A 13,164-nucleotide genomic window follows, 5' to 3' on the forward strand; every position below is an offset into this window, starting at 1 on the left:
GAACTTGTTCTCAACTAGCCTACCTGGTTAAATAAAGGTGAAATGAAAAAATGTACATTAGTATTCAGACCCTTTGCTATGAGACATAAAATTGAGGTCAGGTGCATCCTGTTTCCATCTACAACTTGATTGCAGTCCACCTGTGGTAAATTCAATTCATTGGACATGATTAAGAAAGCCACACACCTGTCTATATAAGGTCCCACTGTTGACATTGCATGTCAGAGCAAAAACCAGGCCATGAGGTCCAAATAATTTTCCGTAGAGCTCCGAGACAGAATTGTGTCGAGGCACAGATCTGGGGAAGGGTACCAAAAAATGTATGCAGCATTGAAGGTCCACAAGAACACAGTGGCCTCCATCATTCTTAAATGGAAGAAGTTTGGAACCACCAAGACTCTTCCTAGAGTTGGCCTCCCGGCCAAACTGAGCGATCGGGGGAGAATGGCCTTGGTCAGGGAGGTGACCAAGAACCTGATGGTCACTCTGACAGAGCTCTAGAGATCCTCTGTTGTGATGGGAGAACCTTCCAGAAGGACAACCATCTCTGCAGCACTCCACCAATCAGGCCTTTATGGTGGAGTGGCTAGACAGAAGCCACTCCTGAGTTTGCCAAAAGGCAAAAGACTCTCGGACCATGAGAAACAAGATTCTCTGGTCTGATGAAACCAAGATTGAATCTTTGGCCTGAATGCAAAGTGTCACGTCTGGAAGAAACCTGGCACCATCCCTATGGTGAAGCATGGTGGTGGCAGCATCATGCTGTGGGGATATTTTTCAGCGGCAGGGACTGGGAGAGTCAGACTAGTCAGGATAGAGGGAAAGCTGAACGGAGCAAAGTACAGCGATATCCTTGATGAAAACCTGCTTCAGACTGATCAGGACCTCCGACTGGGGTGAAGGTTCACCTTCCAACAGGACAACGACTCTAAGCACACTGCCAAGACAACGCAGGAGTGGCTTCGGGACAAATCTTTGAATGTTCGAGTGGCCCAGCCAAAGCCCAGACTTTGACCCGATCTAACATCTCTGGAGAGACCTGAAAATAGCTGTACAGCAACGCTCCCCATCCATCCTGACAGAGCTTGAGAGGATGTGCAGAGAAGAAAGGGAAAAACTCCCCAAATACAGGTGTGCCAGGCTTGTAGCGTCATATCCAAGAAACTCAAGTCTATAATTACTGCCAAAGGTGCTTCAACAAACTACTGAGTAAAGGGTCTGAATACTTTGGTAAGTGTGACTTCAGTTTTCGTGTGTAATTTTTTTTTTTTAAATAGCAAAAATGGGCTATTGTGTGTGTATATTGATGGTTTAAAAAAATCATAATTTAGAATAAGGTTGTAACCTAACAATGTGGAAAAAACTCAAGGGGTCTGAATATTTTCAGAAGGCATTGTATATAATACTCTACTCATGAGGAGTCTAGAAGCCCTATGCACCATAAACCTGTCTACTTCTGGAGTAACTCCATGTCAAAGAGACTCCGAGGGTTTGGCAGGAGGCCTTGGCTTAATGGGGGAGTCAAGGGTGAGGGCTTAGGGGCAGGATTCGTACGGTCATGAAAATACTGGAAAAGTTATGGAATTTTGAAATTGTGTTTTCCAGGCCTAGAAAAGCAGTGGAAATTACCTTAATAATATGTTAATATAATTTATTTAGAGGCGAAAGAAATGCACACCTATTTAGGCGAGGTGCTGGCTAGCGGAGTGGAACACTTAAAAAATAAATAAAGAAGTGCCACACACTCTAGGAGCTCAGATGCAAAAATATTTGTCCCAAAAGTTTGAAAGACAAGCTTGGCTTCTTCACCCTGATGAAGACAGCTTGTCTGTCGAAATGTTGGACATAAATATTTTTTGCATCTGAGCTCCTAGTGTGTGCGGCACTCCTTTAATTTTTTTTAAATATAATTTATTTAGGCACATTCTTTAAATATTTTATCAGTCCAATAAAAATAAACTTATCAGTATCACCTGCATTTGTGCGAGATGAGTGGGTTGTTGCTCAAGGAGAGAGAGACTGTCAGACACTGCAGCAGCAGGTAGGCCTAGCCCAGACCTGGGCAATTATTTTCCATGGAGGGACACATTAGAATATATTTTTGCCATCGTGGGCTAGAATCATATTACAGGATTATACATTGTGTATGACTGTGACATCTACTGTAAATCACATCCAGATATGCTACTTATTTTACTTTTTTAACATGCACAGAAATAAACCACCTCCATTTTCTCCTTTTGGTAGGTATTTTCATTATTAAACATGCAATGAACTACACGGAGGGAAAAGTACATTCAGCACCACGAACAGAACTCTTTTTAACGGGTATGCACAAAAACACGAGAGCTCAACATTACATTTTAAACTACTCAATCAGTGTGAGGAGTTAAGTCTGATGGGTGTTGACTAGAGCAGTGAAGTCGATTATAGTTTCTGACGTCGCTATGCACAGGATTGCTTAGGAAGTGAGTCGGTAAGAGATGATCTGACTTGTTATATTTCATCACTGAAAATATCTGTTCACATACATAGGTTGACCCAAACAGTACCTCTTCTGAGCATGACTCCTAATCTTTGGAAAGTTTTGTTCAAGAGATGCATAGAACCTCATCAGTGACAGTGTTTTGAATAGTTTTCCAATCACTGCATCAGACTGAAGATCGATAAGCTCAAGTTGCAGGTCCGTGGGAGCGTTATCCACATTGAAGGTGAAAGGAGAGGAAACCAACAGCATGTCATTTTCCAACACTTTGAAATCCTCAAAACGACGAGAGAACTCACTGTTCAAAGCATGCAGCAGCGATGTATACTTCTCCAGCTGAACATCTGATAGGGAACACACTAGCAGTGTCAGAAGGTGGGTGAGATTGTTGGCTTCTAGCTGGCGGGTCAGGAGCAGTAATTTTCCCTTGAAGGCTGACAAGGCTGTACATCTGATGTGCAAAAAAGGCCCTTCCCTTCTAGTTTGGAATTCAGTTCATTCATGAGGGCCATGATGTCCACTGTGAAGGCAAAATCAGCCAACCACTCTTTATCTTGCAGTTGAGGGAAATACACATTTTCCTTTCATTTGCAAAAACTCCGCAATCTCCAACTTCAGGTCCCACACCCTTTTTAAGCACATTCCCCAGTCTCAGCCATCTCACCTTTGTGTGGTAGGGGAGATCTGTATGACAGGACTCTCTTCCAACAGTTAGACAAACTGCCTGTGCTTTAAAGATTTTGTTCTTATGAAATTTACCACTTTAGTGACTATCCACAACATGGCTAATTTTCAGAACACATTTACAGAGCACCTCCTGATGAATAATGCAATGCAGGAAAATACTTTTCTGATCTGGGTTCAGCTCAGCTACTCGATCTTGTATCCTTTACAAAAGGCCAATGTTTTTTCCTGTCATGTTTGGGCACCCATCAGTGGTCACACTGGATAACTTTTCAAAACTCAGTCCCAGCTTTGCCACACACTTATTAACCGACTCCAACACATCGTTCCCTGTGGTTGTGCTCTTCATTGAAGCAAACTCCTCTGTAATTTCAAAGTATGGGGTTATGCCTCGTAAGAATATCAACAACACGCCGTGTCACTGTTCGTTTTGACAGGTAAACATTTTTAAACAGCTCTTTCTTGTCGGGGAAAAGTATTGCTGCAGAGTCGATACATGTTTTTTTTTTAATGAATTCCCCCTCAGCGAATGGCTTACTATGTTTAGCAATTTCGTGGGACAGTACATAGCTAGCTCTCGCAATGTCGTTGTTTGCGGAATGCAATTTTGTGAAAAGTCCTTGCTGCTTTTGCAACTGAGAAAGAAACTCTTTCGATGCAGTTCTGCTAAGAAAATATATTCCTATGTTGCATTGTTATACAGGACCAGTCAAAAGTTTGGACACCTACTCATTCCCAGGTTTTTCTTTATTTTTACAATGTTCTACATTGTAGAATAATAGTGAAGACAAACTATGAAATAACACATATGGAATCATGTAGTAACCAAAAGTGTTTAAACAAATCAAAATATATTTGAAATGATTCTTCAAAGTATCCACCCTTTGCCTTGGTGACAGCTTTGCACACTCTAGGCATGCTCTCAACCAGCTGCACGAGGTAGTGACCTGTAATGCATTTCAATTAACAGGTGTGCCTTGTTAAGTTAATTTGTGGAATTTCTTTCCTTAATGTGTTTGAGCCAATTAGTTGTGTTGTGATAAGGTAGGGGTGGTATACAGAAGATAGCCCTATTTGGTAAAAAACCAAGTCCATTCAATGGCAAGAACAGCTCAAATAAGCAAATAGAAACGACAGTCCATCATTGTTTTAAGACATGACATTGTCAATGCTGAAATGTAAGAACTTTTGAACATTTTTTGAAGTGCAGTCACAAAAACCATCAAGCGCTATGATGAAGCTGGCTCTCATGAGGACCGCCACAGGAAAGGAAGACCCAGAGTTACCTCTGCTGGAGAGGTTAAGTTAATTAGATTTACCATCCTCAGAAATTGAAGCAGAAATAAATGCTTCAGAGTTCAAGTAACAGACACATCTCAACATCAACTGTTCAGAGGAGACTGCGTGAATCAGGCCTTCATGGTCAAATTGTTGCAAAGAAACCACTACTAAAAGACACCAATAAAGACCTGCTTCCAAGAAACCGGAGCAATGGACATTAGACCAGTGGAAATCTGTCCTTTTGTCTGAGGAGTACAAATGAGATTTTTTGTTTCAACCGCCATGTCTTTGTGAGACAGAGTAGGTGAACTTCGTGAGCTCTGCATGTGTGGTTCCCACTGTGAAGCATGGAAGAAGTGTGATGGTGCTTTGCTGGTGAGACTGATTTATTTAGAATTCAAGCCACACTTAACCAGCATGGCTACCACAGCCTTCTGCAGAAATACGCCATCACGTCTGGTTTTCACTTCGTCTCCCTATCATTTGTTTCTCAACAGGACAATGACTCAACACGCCTCCAGGCTGTGTAAGGGCTAATTGACCAAGACGGAGAGTGATTGAGTGCTGCATCAGAGGACCTGGCCTCCATAATCACCTGACCTCAACCCAATTGAGATGGTTTGGGATGAGTTGGACCGCAGATTGAAGGAAAAGCAGACAACAAGTGCTCAGCATATGTGGGAACTCCTTCAAGACTGCTGGAAAAACATTCCAGGTGAAGCTGGTTGAGAGAACGCCAAGAATGTGCAAAGCTGTCAAAGGCAGCTTCATTAAATAGTACCCACAAAACACCAATCTCAAAGTCAACAGTGAAGAGGCAACTCTGGGATGCTGGCCTTCTAGGCAGATTTGCAAAGAAAAAGCCATATCTCAGACTGGCCAATAAAAAGAAAATATTAAGATGGGCAAAAGAACAGACACTGGACAGAGATGGCCAGCATCCCGGAGTCGCGTCTTCACTGTTGACGTTGAGACTGGTGTTTTGTGGGTACTATTTAATGAAGCTGCCAGTTGAGAACTTGTGAGGCGTCTGTTTCTCAAACTAGACACTAATGTACTTGTCCTCTTGCTCAGTTGTGCACCGGGGCCTCCCACTCTTTCTATTCTGGTTAGAGACAGTTTGCACTGTTCTGTGAAGGGAGTAGTACACAGCATTGTATGAGATCTTCAGTTTCTTGGCAATTTCTCACATGGATTAGCCTTCATTTCTCAGATCAAGAATAGACTGACGAGTTTCAGAAGAAAGGTATTTGTTCCTGGCCATTTTGAGCCTGTAATCAAACCCACAAATTCTGATGCTCCAGATACTCAACTAGTCTAAAGAAGGCTAGTTTTATTGCTTCTTCAATCAGGACAACATTTTTCAGCTGTGCTAACATAATTGCAAAAGTATTTTCCTAATTATCAATTAGCCTGAAATTCTACCTAAAATGTGTATTAACCCTGTAGGGGGAGTGAGAGTGAAGTTATAGACATGATACCACTTCAACCACAGAGTAAGGCTGCATTCAAAACAAAATGCATTAAACGCATGTCCAACACAGCTGTTTGGTCAGGAAAAATGCTGTTCTATGTTTTTAATTAGTTGAAGGATAGTCTTTGCTACTTTTCTGACGGACAACACAAGCCTCTCCCCGAACACACTCCTTCATTGGAAAACCATTGAGTTGCTGTGTTTCATGCATCCATTTGTCTGATTGGAAGGCACCCTTCATATTCCTCAATATTTAACAATGTAAATGTTAACGCTCTTGCTCTCTCATTCAATTGCATTCTGTTCCTCTATCCATTTCTCTACAGGTGCTACAGAGAGAATATTCCAAGGACCACCAAAGCCTTCTGGCCAACAACCTGCAATCTCTCCAGAGTAGAGAAGTAAGCTCTGCTGGTGGTAATATGCTTTACGCACTATGTAAACCTCATTCACTATGGCTGTCTGTGTGATGACATATAGCATATTAAACACGGTCACTGGTTGGAATGACTGTACTCACTCCAATTCATACTCTCTCCTCCCTCAAAGTATCCCAGACAAACTAACGTGTCCTTCCCCCTATCCCTAGGTGAGTCTGCTGGGCCATGGAACTCTAGAGCAGCACGTGTAAAAACCTGCCACCCTGTTGTCAGCCATCAGCAGACAGTTAGTTCCCTGAGGAAGGATGCAACTGTGAAGGCTTTTCAATGGCCAAATGTAGGGGGGAGGGGGTTGATCCCCAACCACAATAAAGTTTTGTAGTTTTGTCTACTCATGTTCTTTAAAAAAAACAAAAAAAACAATGTTGTTTAATCCATATAATTGTATTTGTAAAATGTTGCGATATGCCTGGCTGGGCCTCTCTTGCTTGCAGGGCACGCTGCCCAAATTGCGGGCCCTTCCGACTGTAGGCTATGCGATTAAAAAAAATATATATATATTTTTTTTAAAGAAGCAATTGATCCTCTGTGGTTAAATCATCATTTCTTGTGTTGTAGCCTATTTTGAATGATTATGTATTTCTGTATAGACAGGAGTAAACTAATTAGGCTATATAATTCAATTTACTTCAGGGAAAGCTTAGCTTCCCCTAGCAATATGGACATGCCCCCTGTTCCTTTCTAATGTGGCATGAACACAACCAGTCATGATGTTTTCATCTGATTGTCAAACAATCACGTAACAAAGGTGCTCCTGTAAGCTATCCATACACATTTGTCCACTCACAAAATAATTTCAGCATCCAAACCCCAACGGTGCACTATGCATCTGCAATTTGATGACTGGAAAGAGACATCTGTTACAAAACACCTACATGTATCTGCAATTGTCATTAGGCTTACACTTGTAGCCTGAATTGATGCATCCACTGTTGTCCACACGTGCCTCGGTCTCAGCCACTCATCTCCGCCTTATTCACAAGTGTCTCAGCCACTCATCTCTACCTTGACAAAATGTAAGTGTTCTCCTCAAACCACAATGCAATTTGGCTCATAAACCACCCGGTTTCCAGTCAATTCGCAAATGTTAGGGCATGTTGTATTAATAGTGATAGGCTCATGTTTTACCGGTACGGCGTACCCACACAATCTTTGCGTACTGGACCATGCCACCTTACTTTCACCTCCTGTGTATATAAGACATCACAGGTGTGCCTACTACATACCTATCCCAGACAAGCCTGAAGAATAGGACAAATAGACAAGTGAATGTCAGTTCTTTCAGTCGACTGGGTTTGACATTTCACTACTGGACACACCCTTTTTTGCGGTCATAGTTTGGCCAATAAGAGCTTTGTGGATGTATGCCCCACATGTCTATATAACACCCTGCACCGCTCTGGTTTCCTCATTCTTAGCCTCTTCACAAGTCTATTGGGTTACTTGCCTGTTAAGCAGCTTTCTTCAGAAAACTAGCTCTCAATTTAACTGTTTCTTTTAGTGGGGATTAACACTCCAGCACAGAGCATTCAGTGGCTAATTTTCAGGAATTCTGCAGCTTGTAAGCAGTGTTTTTTTTCGTCGGCTAGCTACAGTACACCTGTTGCCTGGCCTACACACAATTGGCATTGTTACCTAGCTAGATCCACTGCTTTCACATCCCGCTAATAGCAGTTTCTCACAAATTGTAGCTTCTTCTACCAGGGATCTCTAGCTCTCCGTCGGTTCCCACCGCTCAGAGTTAACTAGCTGAACTTTAAGTGTCTTGGCTAGTTGGTGGGCTAAAGGCATCACTGGTGTTTTAGCTAGCAACCTCTGGGCTAAACCGTCATTCGATTTGTTTGGCTAGCATGAGCGGTGCTGTTTCTTCAGTGTGTTACCCACCATTGAAGCACCACCCCTTTCACATTCCCCTGTGAAAGATAACCCACCCATTTGTTCTACCTCAAGGTTACTTAGTGTCAACACTTGGCGCTACAGAGGGTAGTGCGAACGGCCCAGTACATCAGAGGCCAAGCTTCCTGCCATCCAGGACCTATATAATAGTCGGAGGAAAACCCATAAAATTGTCAAGACTCCAGTCACCCAAGTTATAGACTTTTCTCTTCCACCGCACGGCATGCAGTACCAGAGTACCAAGTCTAGGACTAAAAGGCTTCTACCCCAAGCCATAAGACTGCTGAACAGTTCATAAAATTGCCACTGGACAATTGACATTAATTCGCCCCATTTGTACATTGCTGCTACTAACTGTTTGTTTGTTACCTATGCATAGTCACTTCGCTCCCACCTACATGTATAGATTACCTCAACTAACCTGTACCCCCACACACTGCCTCGGTAGCCCCTGTATATAGCCTTATGTTATTCTTATTGTGTTACTTTTTATTTTAGTCTACTTGGTAAATATTTTCTTATTGATCTGCACTGTTGGTTAAGGGCTTGTAAGTAAGCATTTTAAGGTAAAGTCCACACTTGTTGTATTCGGTGCATGTGACAAAGTTTGATTTGATCTCTCACGCAATGGCTCGGCTAGCTGGCTATCATCACTCAGGTGCAGTTCTTGTGTCTGTAGCAGTTTTCATGAATGAGTGGACACATAATACATGTTAAATGACTATGAGACAGAGATAAGGAGACTCTTGCTGTGATGTAAGGTACAACTGAAGGCCCCAATAGTCAAGCAGCTGGAAGCAGATGTTTCACCATCCAGGCCCATGTCACAGCATGCAGAGGTCTGATGGGGAGATGACAAATACATTATGTACCTTGCTAACACACCAAAGCCGTGTTAGCATTTACTGCACATGTTGCTAAACAATCCAACCATTTTGTAAGTGTCAATGATATGAATGGGCAATTCACATACAATATCCACTTCATAAGCATTGACTGTAATACTTCTAGGGTCCTTTGGTTGTCTTGCAGTTTTCTGCTTTGTAGTGATCTTACTCCCTCCACCTGAAATGCAATAACAAAAACATGAATAACAATAATCCTAGTCACTCAGTTTGGCAAACTGTGTTAATTAAAAACACTCAAGTAAATGTGTACAAGCCTATACAGCCAAATTATACAAAAACAATAGCCGGTTTACAGAGGGGGAATATCTTGCCAACGTTCAGTCCCCAATTAATCAACAGGCAGTGTAACATAGTAGTTTGAGAGTGTTCAAAAGTCAGTAACGAAAATATAGCTAGCAAATATCATTTTTATTTTCTAGAAACCTAACATTTAGGTAGTGACGATTGTGGGAGTTTTTCCCCAGCAGTTCTAATTTGGCTAACGTAGTTTATGGCATAAACTTTATCAGATAGTTAACTAGCAAATATATTTGTTTTCCCCTCGCATCTAAAGCTGCCTGCTAAAGCTACCGTTAGCCAGTTGATCGTAAAACTAGGATGAACGTCAGAAGCCAGCTTGCTAAAGTTAATTTAGCTGCTGTCAATGGAGTTCGTCTGAAATTTACCATTTTATATTTCACATGATAAACAAGCTACTGTCATGCCTTTACACACACACAAAAAAAATCGATGTACACATAAAAGATGACCTGTATTCTAGTACTTCAGGCCAAGTAACATTAACGGTACTTTGTAGGAATGATTTATCTTCAAACTACTTCCTGAGATGTGATTGACAGAGCAATCCAGCCAATAGTTGCTGCAATAGGCGGCTGTGGTTTTGGCTGATTGCGAATATATTTCTACAGATGTACAAAACCTACAAGTTTACGAGTCTCTTGGTAACGTGATGCACTTCAGAATATTTATAGTCGTAAATTGACTTGTAATAATTCAAATAAATTATGCATGCAAATCTTATTTGAATGTATTCAAATGTCAAGTTACACATTTGCGACCATTGTTAAATTTTTCACACGATACAAGCTTGCGAAATTACACATTGTGATTCGTACTTGCAACCACTAATCTCAAAGTGCGACCATGAAATTAAAAATAGAAACTCACAGGGTTATTTCTGTTATCCTTATTATCACATAGGCGTGTAGAGCTAGCGACATTGGCATAGCCCAAAGGTGGGCGGAGTCAAACGTTTGACCCCGCCCACCTTTGTTTTTGTCTGAGGTTTGACAGTCGCGTTGAATACAAACGTATTTCATTTTAAGATCGTAAAAAATATTATATAAATTACCAGAAGATGTGTTAACACTTTTTGCTTCATGCTATATTTGAGACAAGCTACTGATATTGTTGCAGTGAACAGATTTGTCATGTACTGTTAAAATTGTGTTGATAAATGTTATAACTTTAATTATATTATTTCATTGAGCATATATACACACAGTTACTACCTTTCCTGATTTATAATGCTATTTACTTTCCTCATGAGAATGGAGACACTATACCTTATAGACATGCTGAATGTGCTTTGTACATTAAGTTATGCCAGCTCCAGTACAGAGATCAGAGACTCAGGGTGACTTCTACTTCACTAAACATAACACAATTAACAATTGAAACAATTAACACAGCAGACAAAAACAATCTTTGACCACTCCTCAAATGGCTTCACTCCTGCTCCTCAAGAGGCAAAGACAGTCATTTTCTTGTTGTCAACTGCCTCCACATAGAACATCAACTGCCTCCACATAGAACGTCAACTGCCTCCACATAGAACATCAACTGCCTCCACAGAATATCAACTGCCTCCACAGAAAACATCTCATAATCTCTCTGTAACATGAATGGTTCCTTGAGGATAATATGTTCCTCTTCATCCTGGCCATCATACAACCGTAGTTCTTTAAGGGTTGTAATGAGGTCTTCCCCGTCCATCCCAATGACACTAGGGAGGGAAACAGTGCCTTTAAATGTTTTAATGATGCCTCTAGGGTGTCCCTTTTCCTTGAAGAAAAGGGAAGAATAAATATTAAGAGTAGTGCCTCATTGGGTCATCAAGTCAAATTACACCCCAATTTCACAATAACACCATGCAAACAAAAGCCACAATTATTAAAGGGGTTTTCAGTGATATCTATAACTACTCAAGTCATCACAACTATTATATCTTGCCATGCATCAAGCCTTCAGCATTACACACAGACTACATACCCAGTTCACAACTCCCAGTTCGCTGTGCATTTAGTTTTCAGTATCGTCTAGAAAGAAAACATATTGTGGTCCTTAAGTAATGTTAGGGAACCTCTAAGGATGTGTGTACAAGAATGAGCTGGATGCTGATGTGGCGTCTTCTACATCATCCTGAAATATATTGGAGAGGGGCGGGTTTAATACTATACCACTCGCCATATGAGAAAGGGGGCTGTAAAGACTATACCACTCATATGACACCTACATGTATAGTGTGTTTTGTTTTCACCTCCTTTTTCAATCATTCAACCTCTCTTCTTCAGACCTTAGTGAGGGAATGACATGCATTCAATATTAAAATATATTCAGGACAGTCTGTCTACAGTGAAACAAGTGATTTTAAGGATGCAAATTAAACGTTTTTATAATGTTCAATACTGACGGCATGGGAAAGTTCTGCAGGAGAACTAGGCACCACCATCGATTTGCTGCATGTTTTCCTTTGAAGAAGAAAATCGGCCAATCGGATGGGGGTCCCAACTACAACTAATGATAATAGTTAATACTTTTTTTGAACACAGTTGGAACTGAATTAGTATTTTTCACAACATGTATGAATTTTGCTGGACCAGAAAATGTATTTTTGACTGCAAACACACCGTTTCGCACATCAATGTACTCACATGCCAAAAATATTTCATTGGACACTGTTTCAAAGCAATGTGTATGCTTTCTTCGTAAATGTGTTTAAGTTTTTCTTATTTAACTTCAGTTTGCAGTGTGGACAAGTTACAATGACTTTTCTTGACTTGCCGTGTATGTTGGAACCTGGTGATTTCATTATTGTATATACTATGGGTAGGCTGTGTAGGCTCGCTCGCACATTTAGAGCCAGCCAAACACATCAAGAAACACAGAAAATCAACAATAAAATCGATTACATTACTGTACATATAAACCTAGGCTTACTGCTCAAGTAGACAAATCCAAATAACATTCCCTCATTGTGAGCAATTAGCTAGCTCACGTGCAAATGAACAGTATGCTAACATCGGTGCAGTAGTTAGTCATATAAACACATACCACTGCACTGGTATAACATGAATATTACAAAGTACATTATGCATAATGACAGTCTCACTTACTTCCATGGTTTATATTTTTATTCATGTAGGTTAGGTTCAATTAAGTTTCGCTTTCGTTGACATTAATACCGTCAACGTTTACCTCAACTTGGATGACCTTGAAGGAGCCGGGAAGGGTTCGGTTAAACGCGGTTTGACTCCGCCCACATTGATCCCTGCCCCGAACTACATACTGCAGTCAGGTGCTTCTCTAATGGAATGGTGCAGGATTGGCTATGGGCTGGGTCGACCCGGGCTGGGCCTGCCCACCACACATTTTCATTGGTTGAGACCCATTCGCATTCCACCACGTAGCCTGGGTAGTGAAATGTCAGCACGTACATGCAACAGATAAGCTAGCTAGTTAGCTGGATAACATTCTAGCAAATATGGTCCAATATGTAATGGACAGAAACTTCTTCTCCAATAGAAATTCCAAATCACGCTTGTAAGCATTGTCATGGCCACTTTGGCAAGCTACGCTCATGCGCAGAGACACGTCATCGGGTCTAATGGTCGTATCGCACTGAACTGCGCATGTACAGGCCGTCAAATCAAAGGCACTCTTTATATATAAAGTTGTTTTTGACACTTTAAAACGTGTCAGTTTGTCACGTTCACA

The 13,164-nt window shown here is 41.2% G+C and overlaps 1 protein-coding gene and 2 long non-coding RNA genes across 7 annotated transcripts in view; 2 read left to right on the plus strand and 1 right to left on the minus strand.

Moving 5' to 3' along the window:
- The window catches only part of LOC115101591 (CREB-regulated transcription coactivator 1-like), a 54,153-nt gene that overhangs the window by 12,972 nt on the left and 28,017 nt on the right, over positions 1-13,164 (plus strand). The window lies entirely within an intron of this gene.
- On the plus strand, positions 1,845-6,695 carry LOC115103248 (uncharacterized). 2 transcript variants are annotated; one of them, XR_010460248.1, is made up of 3 exons: positions 1,845-5,165; positions 6,251-6,325; positions 6,514-6,695. It is a non-coding gene; the product is annotated as an uncharacterized LOC115103248 (long non-coding RNA). The 2 variants fall into 2 exon arrangements; XR_010460247.1 differs by lacking the exon at positions 1,845-5,165 and having other exon boundaries at positions 5,234-6,325.
- LOC115103250 (uncharacterized) lies at positions 10,613-12,992 on the minus strand. 4 transcript variants are annotated; one of them, XR_003859565.2, is made up of 4 exons: positions 12,564-12,992; positions 11,684-11,743; positions 11,440-11,589; positions 10,613-11,232 (listed from the first exon to the last, which is right to left on the minus strand). It is a non-coding gene; the product is annotated as an uncharacterized LOC115103250 (long non-coding RNA). The 4 variants fall into 4 exon arrangements; XR_010460246.1 differs by having other exon boundaries at positions 11,440-11,743; XR_003859563.2 differs by lacking the exon at positions 11,684-11,743 and having other exon boundaries at positions 11,440-11,486; positions 12,564-12,984.

Source organism: Oncorhynchus nerka, linkage group LG20, assembly GCF_034236695.1.
Source record: "Oncorhynchus nerka isolate Pitt River linkage group LG20, Oner_Uvic_2.0, whole genome shotgun sequence".
NCBI lineage: Eukaryota > Metazoa > Chordata > Actinopteri > Salmoniformes > Salmonidae > Oncorhynchus > Oncorhynchus nerka.